Raw genomic sequence first — 9,981 nt, 5'->3', positions numbered from 1 at the left:
GATTTGGCCTGAATTAGGGTATCAGAGTAAGATCACTATTACCTTAGTGGAAAGACCATGTCCACATTATCCACACTGGATAAGAAGCATTCTTTCTATTATCCATGCAACTGAATTTTCTGGAACTCAGACTTTATGACTTTTGGTGATTCATGGGAGATGAAGGTCAGGTAAGAATATCCACAGATGTCAGAAAAAAAAATTCTAATTAAAAAAAATTCTAATTAAAATTAATTTGTGACTATAGTGGTGAAAAGCTTTGAAAAGCCTAAAATAATCTAGCTGAAAGAAAACTCAAGGCACAGGAAATGCAATGCAGATAAATGAAAGCTAGCACCTGCTAAAAGGAAAAAAAATCACATTGCAGAGTCCTAAATGAACCAATTGACTGTCTAAAGGCATGTGGATGTAATGCTATGTTTAGGCAGGGGCCATATAAGTAGCACATAAATGAAATGGGAAAGTCTGCATAAAACCAGAACATGATTCACATACCACATGGCCCCTGCCAGCTCACTGAATATGATGGGAACCAGGATGAGGAAACACCATGGCCCCAGCAACAAGGGCTCTCTGCCTGTGCTTGGCAGACATCAGCAATTTAGAATGGACTTAGAAGGCCCCAGTAAAGAGCAGATCTCTCCTAAACTGCTTTCAGCTAGACTAACACTTCTATAGGCAGCTCTCAAAGATGAACAGCACAGGCTTAGGGAAGTGAAGCGATTCAAATTTGTATATAAATGGTGAACAGAAGTCAAATGAAAAAAGAGGTTCCCCAAGGAACTATTTCAGCCCCTGTTCTACCATTTAATTCAAATCTCTTTAATGGCTATGCCAACCACATAGGTTTAAAGGCAGAACTACCCTTTTCTGATGGGGGATAGTAACTGAGGGACTGAAAGTGTCATGGCCCTCTCTGCAAAAGACAAAAAGGCCTGAAAAGTACAAAATTTACCTAAGCTGAGGTGGTTCTGGACATCATTCCAGAAATGGCTTCCAGCAACCAGTGCTACTCTATCACCATATATGTAACAGGCAAGGACAGAGTTGTTATTCTTCACTTGCCACCACCCCAGACAAGGTGAAGTCACCCATCAGCAGAGGCAGAACTCAGCTGACTCCAGGCAGGGAGAAGCTGGCTGTGCTGGGTGTTGGCTGCTCCAGCTCCGCTGCAATCAATGGGGAGAGAGCAGGCACTGTCACCAGTGACTCACCACGCCCCACAGAGGTGTCTGAAGTAGGTGGGGTGACTCATCCTTGGGGTGGTCCTCTCCACAGATGTTCACAGGATCCTGGATCACAGCATAAATTACATGGCTGCCTTTCTGTCCTGTCTTGCATGACAAAACATTTCTTTCTCTGTTACCTTGCGCATACTTGGGACTTCTGGAGGAATGCACAACCTTGTCTGGGACCTGATGCACTCAGTTAAGGCCTTACGCATGCAGGAGGCTAGAACTATTAAATGGTTTTCACAACTTTAGACAATTTGTGCTTCAATTATGTTACATCTGGGGCCTTTCCTTTCATGTGATGGCAGTATCAGCAAGGTCAGGGTGAGGGTAAAGCCCAAACTCTGGCAGATGACCAGGGCAGGTAGCAGGACACTGGTCATCATGTTCTAGCCAGCAGTGCTGAACATTTTATCACTAAGGTGGTAAAACATGGGACATTGAACATAGAACATTTTGACATCCTATCCTGTGTTTTCCATCTTCCCATGAATCCACAGCACTGTTAGCAGACATGCTGAAGAGTGGATTGTCAGCAAGCCTGTAGTCTTATATTTATAAGAGCTTGTTATGTAAAGACTAAAACTGAATAAATTAGAAAAGCTTAATAAATAGACATCTAGCAATATTAGAACCAAGGAAAAAGTTCTTAAGTTAGGTCAGATGCAGAGAGAAAATCAGTAATTATCTGGAAGCTGCACCAACTCAGTAGGCCTGGGCACCTGTGGCCAGATGTCTCCTCTCCACTTAGAGGCTGGCAGAACTGCCTGCACAGGACAGGCAGAAAACTAAAAGCAGGACTCAGAAACAGTACTAGGAGTTCCTTTTGGGGAAATCTAGAGATCTGCCAGTGGGACGTGTGGGATGCCACCTCTACTCTCTGATCTTTTTCTGTTAACACATCTCTGAATAAAAACCATAAAGTCCTCCTAAAGGGAAAAAAAAAAAAGACTTTAACATTTATGGAGTCAGGCCACAAGGAAGGGATCCAGAAGCTTTGCTTTGCATCCAGATGTGCTTTTTGTTGATATCTTCCCTAAGGGGATAAACATTTTTCTGTCTGTCAGACTGTGGTTATGTTAAATGCTTTAAACCCATGTCTCATAATGAGCACCCCTGAGAGCACTGGCTCTGCACAGCAGATGGCTGCAGAACATGATCGCCCTGAGAAATCCAGGGGAAGGTCTTGAGCTGTGTTTTTATGTTATCTGCCTTCAGCTGGCCCTGGAAAAGCCAATCCATCACTTTGACACTGGGGGTGCTAAGCCTCCAGCAGCAGAGGTGCTGCCTTCCTGTGGCACAGGGTTTGGAAATGGGATTTCACTGCTCCTACCTGTAAGGACAGGTAACTTTTGTGCCTCTTATGACTATCTGTTTTTCACTTGGCACATTTCACAATGACACCTTTCTAGGCATCTTGGAAATGAAGTGAATAAAGAAGTGGATCAAATTTCCTGTCTTTGAGTAGAAGGACACAAAATAAGCACTGTATTTCAAAACTGGTTAATAATGTTCATGGAGGGCTTGATTCCACCAAAATTAGTCATGCTGAGTAGTTGCTTTTCCAACAAGTAGCCTATTCATCTCAATTAGATTAGTCACAGCATAAGGAGAACAGAATTGGACTTTGAATAATTTCAATTAATTTTCTGGTGTAAAAAAACACTATTAATTAATATTTCCCATTTCCTCGGCATTTGGCAAATATGTTTTAACTATGCATAAATATTGCTCATTTTCTACATTTTCTTCACATGGAACATTTTTGATACTTTGTCAAGTTCCACTTAGCTTTTAATACAGTATTTTGTCTCAGCATAATTCACTGCATGATCTAAACAGAAGTGCCAGCCCAGAGCAGGCATTGCTTTATACTGCTGAAGTTTAGAGTACTTGAAGTGAGGGCCAAAATTTTGTGTACAGAATTAGGAGAATTTTTTGACTGATTTAATGAAATTACTAACATTTAATGTTATCTTTTCTAGGTCTTTAATATTATCTTACCCATGTAGAGAAGGGCTGAGTTCTGCATTTAATCCTCATGGTCTAACACGATGCAATTTTGAATCAAAACTCTCTTCCACTCTTATCTGCTGCTCTGGTCTTCTGCCATGTAGGATAAGATGTCCTCCTCCGAAAACCACAGTGTGGTAAATAAATTGCAGAGTATCAGTGTGCAGGTATCTCTAAATATAGGAGAAGGGGATCTTGTAGAGCATCTAAAGTGTACATGTGGCCTCAGGATCAGAGGTGGTGACTTTGCTCCAAAAACATAACTGAAGGAAGGAGCTGTGCTTCCAGAAAGAGGTGCTACAGCTGGATGAAACTCCTACATCAGAGGGCAGCGCTTCCCCTGCTCTCAGGCAGGAAGGGAGGGGGTACTGACCCCCAAAAGCAGGGGTGAGATCTTGTTCCTGAGTTTATCCCTGCTGGTCCCACATGCTAAAGGGCTCAGTTTCTCAATCTCTGCTTCTGGTCGCAAGTAAGGGCATAAACAGCTTAAGGGAAGGTTCAGTATATGCTTCCAGAGGGAAAGGGAGGGAGATTTATCTGCCATCAACAGCACCAGTGGGATACTGAGGAGGTCAGGGCAGTCAGGTGAACTTTGGGACTGGGGTTCTGACAAGAAGTTCCTGGACCATTTCTGCAGACAGAGATGCTCCATGACTTGGTACTGTGGGGAAGGGGTGGGGGGCACCAGTTGTTTGCCTGATCTGCTGCCAAATAAATGCCAGTACTTAGTGGCACCTACACAGTTCTCCATCAGAAATATCTTTAGCTGATGAAAATACCTGGCCAGTTCTGCTCAGGGGAGTCTTCTGCGAGAGCCTCTGGAAACATCTGAACAACAAATTCCACCTGCTGCCCGCATTTCCACAGGGATCTTAGCTGGCATATGATGGAGTCCAAATCTGTTCTCATGCCTAAGAGCTCATCTTTGACATGCAACAAGTGACTTATAAAGGTATGGGTAAAATCTGAAAAAGGGAGAAACTGGTTTCACTCGATGCTTAGACATCTCTCTTTTTAACTTCTCCTGTGAAACTGAAACCTGCCAGAAGTTTCACGCTGCTTTCTTACATAACTATACCAATTCTCTCCCCTGCATCACTGCTCCTGACAGACACAAAACCATCCCCTCCCAAACAAGCAACTGATCTCCATGAGGCTAACCAGAAACTTAAGGAACAAGATAGAGAACCACAAAGCAGACAAAGAGGTGCCTCTCTTCCATCAATTTCTAGGGATATTAGGCTGTGTTATAGATCAGGACCTCAGTTATTCTGAAGGCAGAGCATAAGTAAAAGAAAAACACATGTTGTGAATACAAAAGAGGTACATTTGTTTCACAATGCTGCACTGGGTTATACAGATGACATTACAGAGGAGTAGCTTCATGGAAAACAATGTTTGTCAGCATCCTTGAATACTGAAAATTTAAAATCCATAAGCAGAGGAACTAAAGAGATGATCAGACCTCTCCAACCAGTCATCCAGAATGCAGTATTAATTTGCTGTTCTACCAAACCCTGAAATGCCACTCTTAATAGGTAGGGAGTGATTTGCTAAGATCCATGTTATTTGCCTCTGGGATTTATAGAGATAACAGCAAGATCAGATAGAATTAACACCTTATCCTGTAATACCTCATTTCTCTGAGAAGATCTGAAAACCCTTTACAAGTAGCAGTGATCCTTCACTGATGCATGGTACACTGAAGACACTGTCACCCCAGAAAAATGGACAAAGGACCACTGTTGCTCTCCTCCTTAGCAAATATAATCATTGGCAAGAAACAAGTACAACTTTTCTTCACTGCTTTGCTTCATGGACATTTCTTTTAGAGTATTTCTTGTAAAATAATTAAAAATAAATGGTGCACATAGGTATTATTTTTCCTTACCATAGAAAAGGTTTTCCCATAGGACCAGTAATGGCATACTACAGCAGTGATACTGGCCTCCATTATCTCAGAAGCTGCATTTTCTAGTTGCTGACACTGAACAGCTGGTCTGATTTGTTTCATATAACAAAGACTGTATAAATTAAGCTGTCATGTGAATCAAGAATGAATCCCCCCCACAAAAAGATATGCAATACCTTTTATTTAGCTTTGCACACTAGAAGTGTTCACGATACTGAAACCTGTCACCTTGCAGTGAGGGAAAGATACACATTGGGCCATTTCTTTGAACACCAAAGACATTTCTTTAGGCTTTGACTTTAAGAGTAGGTGAATCCATATAAAATATGGATTTTTATCTTTGCATCTTTAAAGAAATTTCTGCAGTATAGAAACATATATGTCTGTGTTTTTCTTCAACAGTGTAGGTTTTCCTCCTATTTGTCATTCACACAAACACAGTCATATATGGAGGTTAATGAATATCCAGTTTGCTGATGGTACCCCAGGGACCTGTGTTTTTATTGTAAGGATGCTCCTTCAACAGATATCTCACTTAACCATCAACTTGGAAGTATAAGACTAAGGATTTCTGTATTCTCATTTCACTTGTACAACTACTGCTTTTAAAAGAAATTGTTTCTGGCAGCAGTCCACTGGAGTTTCTGAATGACCTAGTTCCCTCCTGAGGCATGACTCCTAAAACCACTTAATTCAAAGGCAGTTATCCTTAATTCTTTAAAAACACTTTGGAAAAAAAAAGAATCCCAAATTGGGTGTTGTGTTTATCTGGCCAGCACTTTTGTGCTGCCTCAGAAGTACCTTCAAGACAAAGTTCATTTTGGCACATCCAATCAAGTAAGGGATTAATGCCTCTCATGTGGGAAAATAACAAATAGGCAGCCTCAAAGAGCCATCACACCACCTTGCTCTTCAGCCATTCTTGCTTTAGAATATTGGCTTTTGTCTGCCCTTCCAACTGCCTGCAAGGGAGGCAGCTGGAACCTCACAAAGAGAACAAACTGAGCCTAGCTGGATCACCATCTCCTTTCTCTTTTGAGCAAAAACCTCTCAGAACCCATCAGAGGGACAGGCCCTTTCTCTCAGATATTTGAGAACGTGTCTACATAATTGGAAATGTGTGTGCCATCACATTTCCCTTCTTGGCAGCATGTTCCCGGGGTGCAGTGCCCTTGCTGACGTGCAGCCCCCAGTGAGGGATGTGCTGATGGCTGTCCTGCCTGAGGAACAGCACGACTGCTGTCCTGCCCGCAGCCAGAACCTGCTGCAGGGTGCCCCCAGCTCTCTGTGGGATCACAGGGAGCTTTCGTGGAGGGAAAATGCTCTCTACATCCTGCTTATCTGGAAGAAGATTTGCAAAGAAGGAGCCCTCTGCCCCCTCATCTTGCACAGACGGTCTGACTCACTGGACTCAGGATTCCCATCTGGATGTCTCTTTGAAAGATGGGTGCAAGCCAAGGAGCTTGTCTATTCTTAGCCTTATCTGTTATAAAGATAGTTTTCCCCATAAAAATCTACTGTCATTCAGCCATCTCAGAGAACACCTGTCTCTAAGCAAAACCAGCAGCAGTGTGAATCCTATTCCCTGCTCATTTTAATGCGGTGTTAATATCAGAGCCTGATGGAGATTATATAAGTGCTGACATAGCTGAGGAAAACCGTGAAAGAAACAAAAATAAATGGAAGTCAAATAATTTGAACCCCGTCACCATGCAGTGCCAGCTACAGGAATGTGAATGGCACTCGGAGGCAGAAAAATCTTCTTACACCTCCTGTGCTCCAGAAATGACAGCACTTTCTTGCCAGCTTCTCCGACCAGCATCTTCCCACTTTCTCCTGTGCTGCCTGAGGACATGGCATGTCCTAGCTGACGTGGTCCATAAAACTGTGCCTCACTCGGGTTCTCTGCGGCGCTGCTCCCCTTCGCCGGCGCTCGGGTTGCTGCGGGAGCTCGGCCCCGGCAGCCAGGCAGCAGCGGAGCGGGATGCCAGAGGGGGCAGTGTATATTAAAAAACAACACGCAGCCTCTTAAACCGCCTGGAACAAAATTGTGCAATAATTGGCTTGTGCAACCATGTGATCTTATCACTGTGAGCCAGGGTTTTCAGAGGAAACTGAAAGGAGTGAAACACCCACTAGATCCTGCCTCGGATCCTCTGAAAAGCTCGGCTGTTCTGTTCCTTCGTCCTCCTCTCTTCGCGTTTTACATTTGCTCGTGGTGGTATCTCTCCCTGAGCTCCTGGGAGGCCAGGCTCCTCGCCAGATCTGTTTGTACACACTCCCAGGGTGGGTTGGGGTTGTTGGCCAGTTTCCCTGTGTCCTGGCTTTCCCTGTAGCTCGGAGCTGAGGCAGCCCCAGCCAACTTCCAGCAAAAGGCTGGTATGGCCTGGCAGGACTGGCCCTGTCCCTAAAGGGATCTGCAGGCTAACAGGGCCAGGGGCGTGGGGACACCTTGAAGAGTGATGTCTTGAGACAGACAAGATATGGAGACTTAAAAGGCCTGAAGAGAATGAGGAAAGAGAAATCTTCCTCACTGCACAGTTAAGACAGAAAAATAAGAGTCTGTAAAAACAGGAAGAAATTATGGCAAATCTTACTGGTGTGCTGTGTGGTTCCTGTGCTGGGCTTTCCAAGAACATTCAGGACCACTGTGTTTCTAGTCTCCTGGCTGTCCATGACAAATACCTGAGTCTCTCTCTTTCCCACAGATGTATCTTGCAGCTTGCCCCACCTTCAGAAAGGATCTCTGGGGGCAGCACTGTGTGTTTCTGCCGGGGTCACTCGGTGTGGCTGACTGTGTCCTGCCCACATGTGTTTCCTGAGGAAGCTACGATCAGTCAGGGATGCAGGGAGACATGAGTGGCAGGGGCAGCAGGAGGACTGGGTGCTGGGATGGCAGCTCCAAAACAAAACTCTGGACTCCTCTGATAGGCAGGGGAGAGAAACCAGCATATCCAGAATGTAATTCTTCTTGTCCTTGTGCACGTGCAAAAAGAAGACCAGGCAAAAAGGACAAAAAACCCCTTCTGAGTGTCTGTTTATCTCTTAACTACAAAGGGAGCTCAGTTGCTTAACTCAGAGAAGAGATGTGAAAAGCCTTGAAATCAGGTGCTATCAATCCCACCACAGTTATAGAAATCAAGGCAATTTCACACAAGGACTTGATATATGGCACTTACATGTGGACACAATTATGTGTGGAGACACTTGCATGTGTAACATTATACCAGGGTGCATGAAGAACTGTTATCTTCAAGATGCTATGAACACCTTAATAGCTTTACCATCATAGGGCACTTAGTTCTTAAACCTGTGTAAAACACCAGAATGTCTTTAAAGAGCCACCAGGATAATGCCCAGAAGTGATCTGGGATCACAGTGACCCCAGAGCTGCCAAGATTAGAAGAGTGTGGGGCACGAGGCCTCATCTAGAAGTCATGTGCCACTTCTTTTTTTTCTTTTTTAGTTCAAACTGCCTTTGATTAGTCATTGACCTGGTTTAGAAGTTGCACTGCTACCACTAAAGCTGTGAGTGGAGTACACTCTGCAATCATCATTTTAAAACTGGCCTAGATCTAGGCCCACAGGGAGCTATAACTAATTTGATAGAAGCTGTAGCTTCTAAATAGAACCACCTAAGACCTCTCCAGCGTTCAGCTATGGGGTTCACTGTTCCAGCACGAACTCTCAGCTCAGCTCCCCTGACTTCTTCATGGCCTTCTCACCAAACTGAGGCCGATTTGGGGAGCAGCAGAAATCAGTTTCCTCATGGGTATCCTTTCCAGTGGGAATTATGAACCAGAGGGAGGAGGGGAATTATGATTTCAACTCCCCAAACCATTGAAGGGCTGCATTTTTGCACAGTTTTGAGTCAAAGCCATATGCAGCTCCACAGCTTTGGCTGTGGTTTGCCTTAGGTTTTTTTGAGCAATAGTGACTGATCCAAAAGGTAGGAGGAAGTAAAGTCACCGTATGTTTTAAATCTTCCATACTGAAATGGTTTCTGCAGTGTGCAAGTCCCGTTTTTAATGTCAGAAGCACTTCCCACCTTAGATTTTCGCTTCTTCAGCACTGACTAAGCACCTCTGAAAACTCAGGACTAAATATCTGCCTTTTATCTGCAAGCACAACACTGCCAAGCAATTAGGTTTGTGTATCTGTAGTGATTTTGGTTAAATTATTTGCAATAGCTGGTACTCCTGTACCTTCCAGACCAGAACATCACAGGGGCTGGCTCTAGAGAATGAACAAAACTTCAGCTGATGGTGGGTGGCACTTCAATGCTACTGAAGCAAAAGCATCAGCCTTCAGACAGCACCACAGCTGAGATTGCCTTGCCCATCTCTGATGTCTACTGAAGTGGAAATCAGCCATTGCCCCAGGCTCTTTATTCAAATTTAATTTCTTTCAAATTTCATCTGTTCCCTCTCCAAAAAAAAAAAAGGTTTAATGGAAGCTTTGTGTGAGAGTGCTGCTGTGTTTGCCTCTCTTTCCCACTCCAGTACCACAGTCTAAATACCACAAATCCATGAAAAAAAGAGACAGTAAAACAAGTGTTAGTGAGTGATACTGAGTTCTAGGATAATTTTTATCCACAGAATCACAGAATGGTTGGAATGGATCTCTGGAGATCATTTAGTCCAGCACCCCTGCTAAAGCAGGTTCATCTAGAACAGGTTGCATGGGATCATGTCCAGGCAGGTTTGAATATTTCCAGAGAGGGAGACTCCACAGCCTCTCTGGGCAGCCTGTTCCCCAGGTTTGCTGTCACCCTTGCAGTAAAGCAGCTTTTCCTCATATTCAGATGGAACTTCCTGTGTTTCA

The sequence above is a fragment of the Haemorhous mexicanus genome, chromosome 1 (assembly GCF_027477595.1).
Source record: "Haemorhous mexicanus isolate bHaeMex1 chromosome 1, bHaeMex1.pri, whole genome shotgun sequence".
Classification (NCBI taxonomy): Eukaryota; Metazoa; Chordata; class Aves; order Passeriformes; family Fringillidae; genus Haemorhous; species Haemorhous mexicanus.
Note: the sequence above shows the minus strand (reverse complement) of the source record.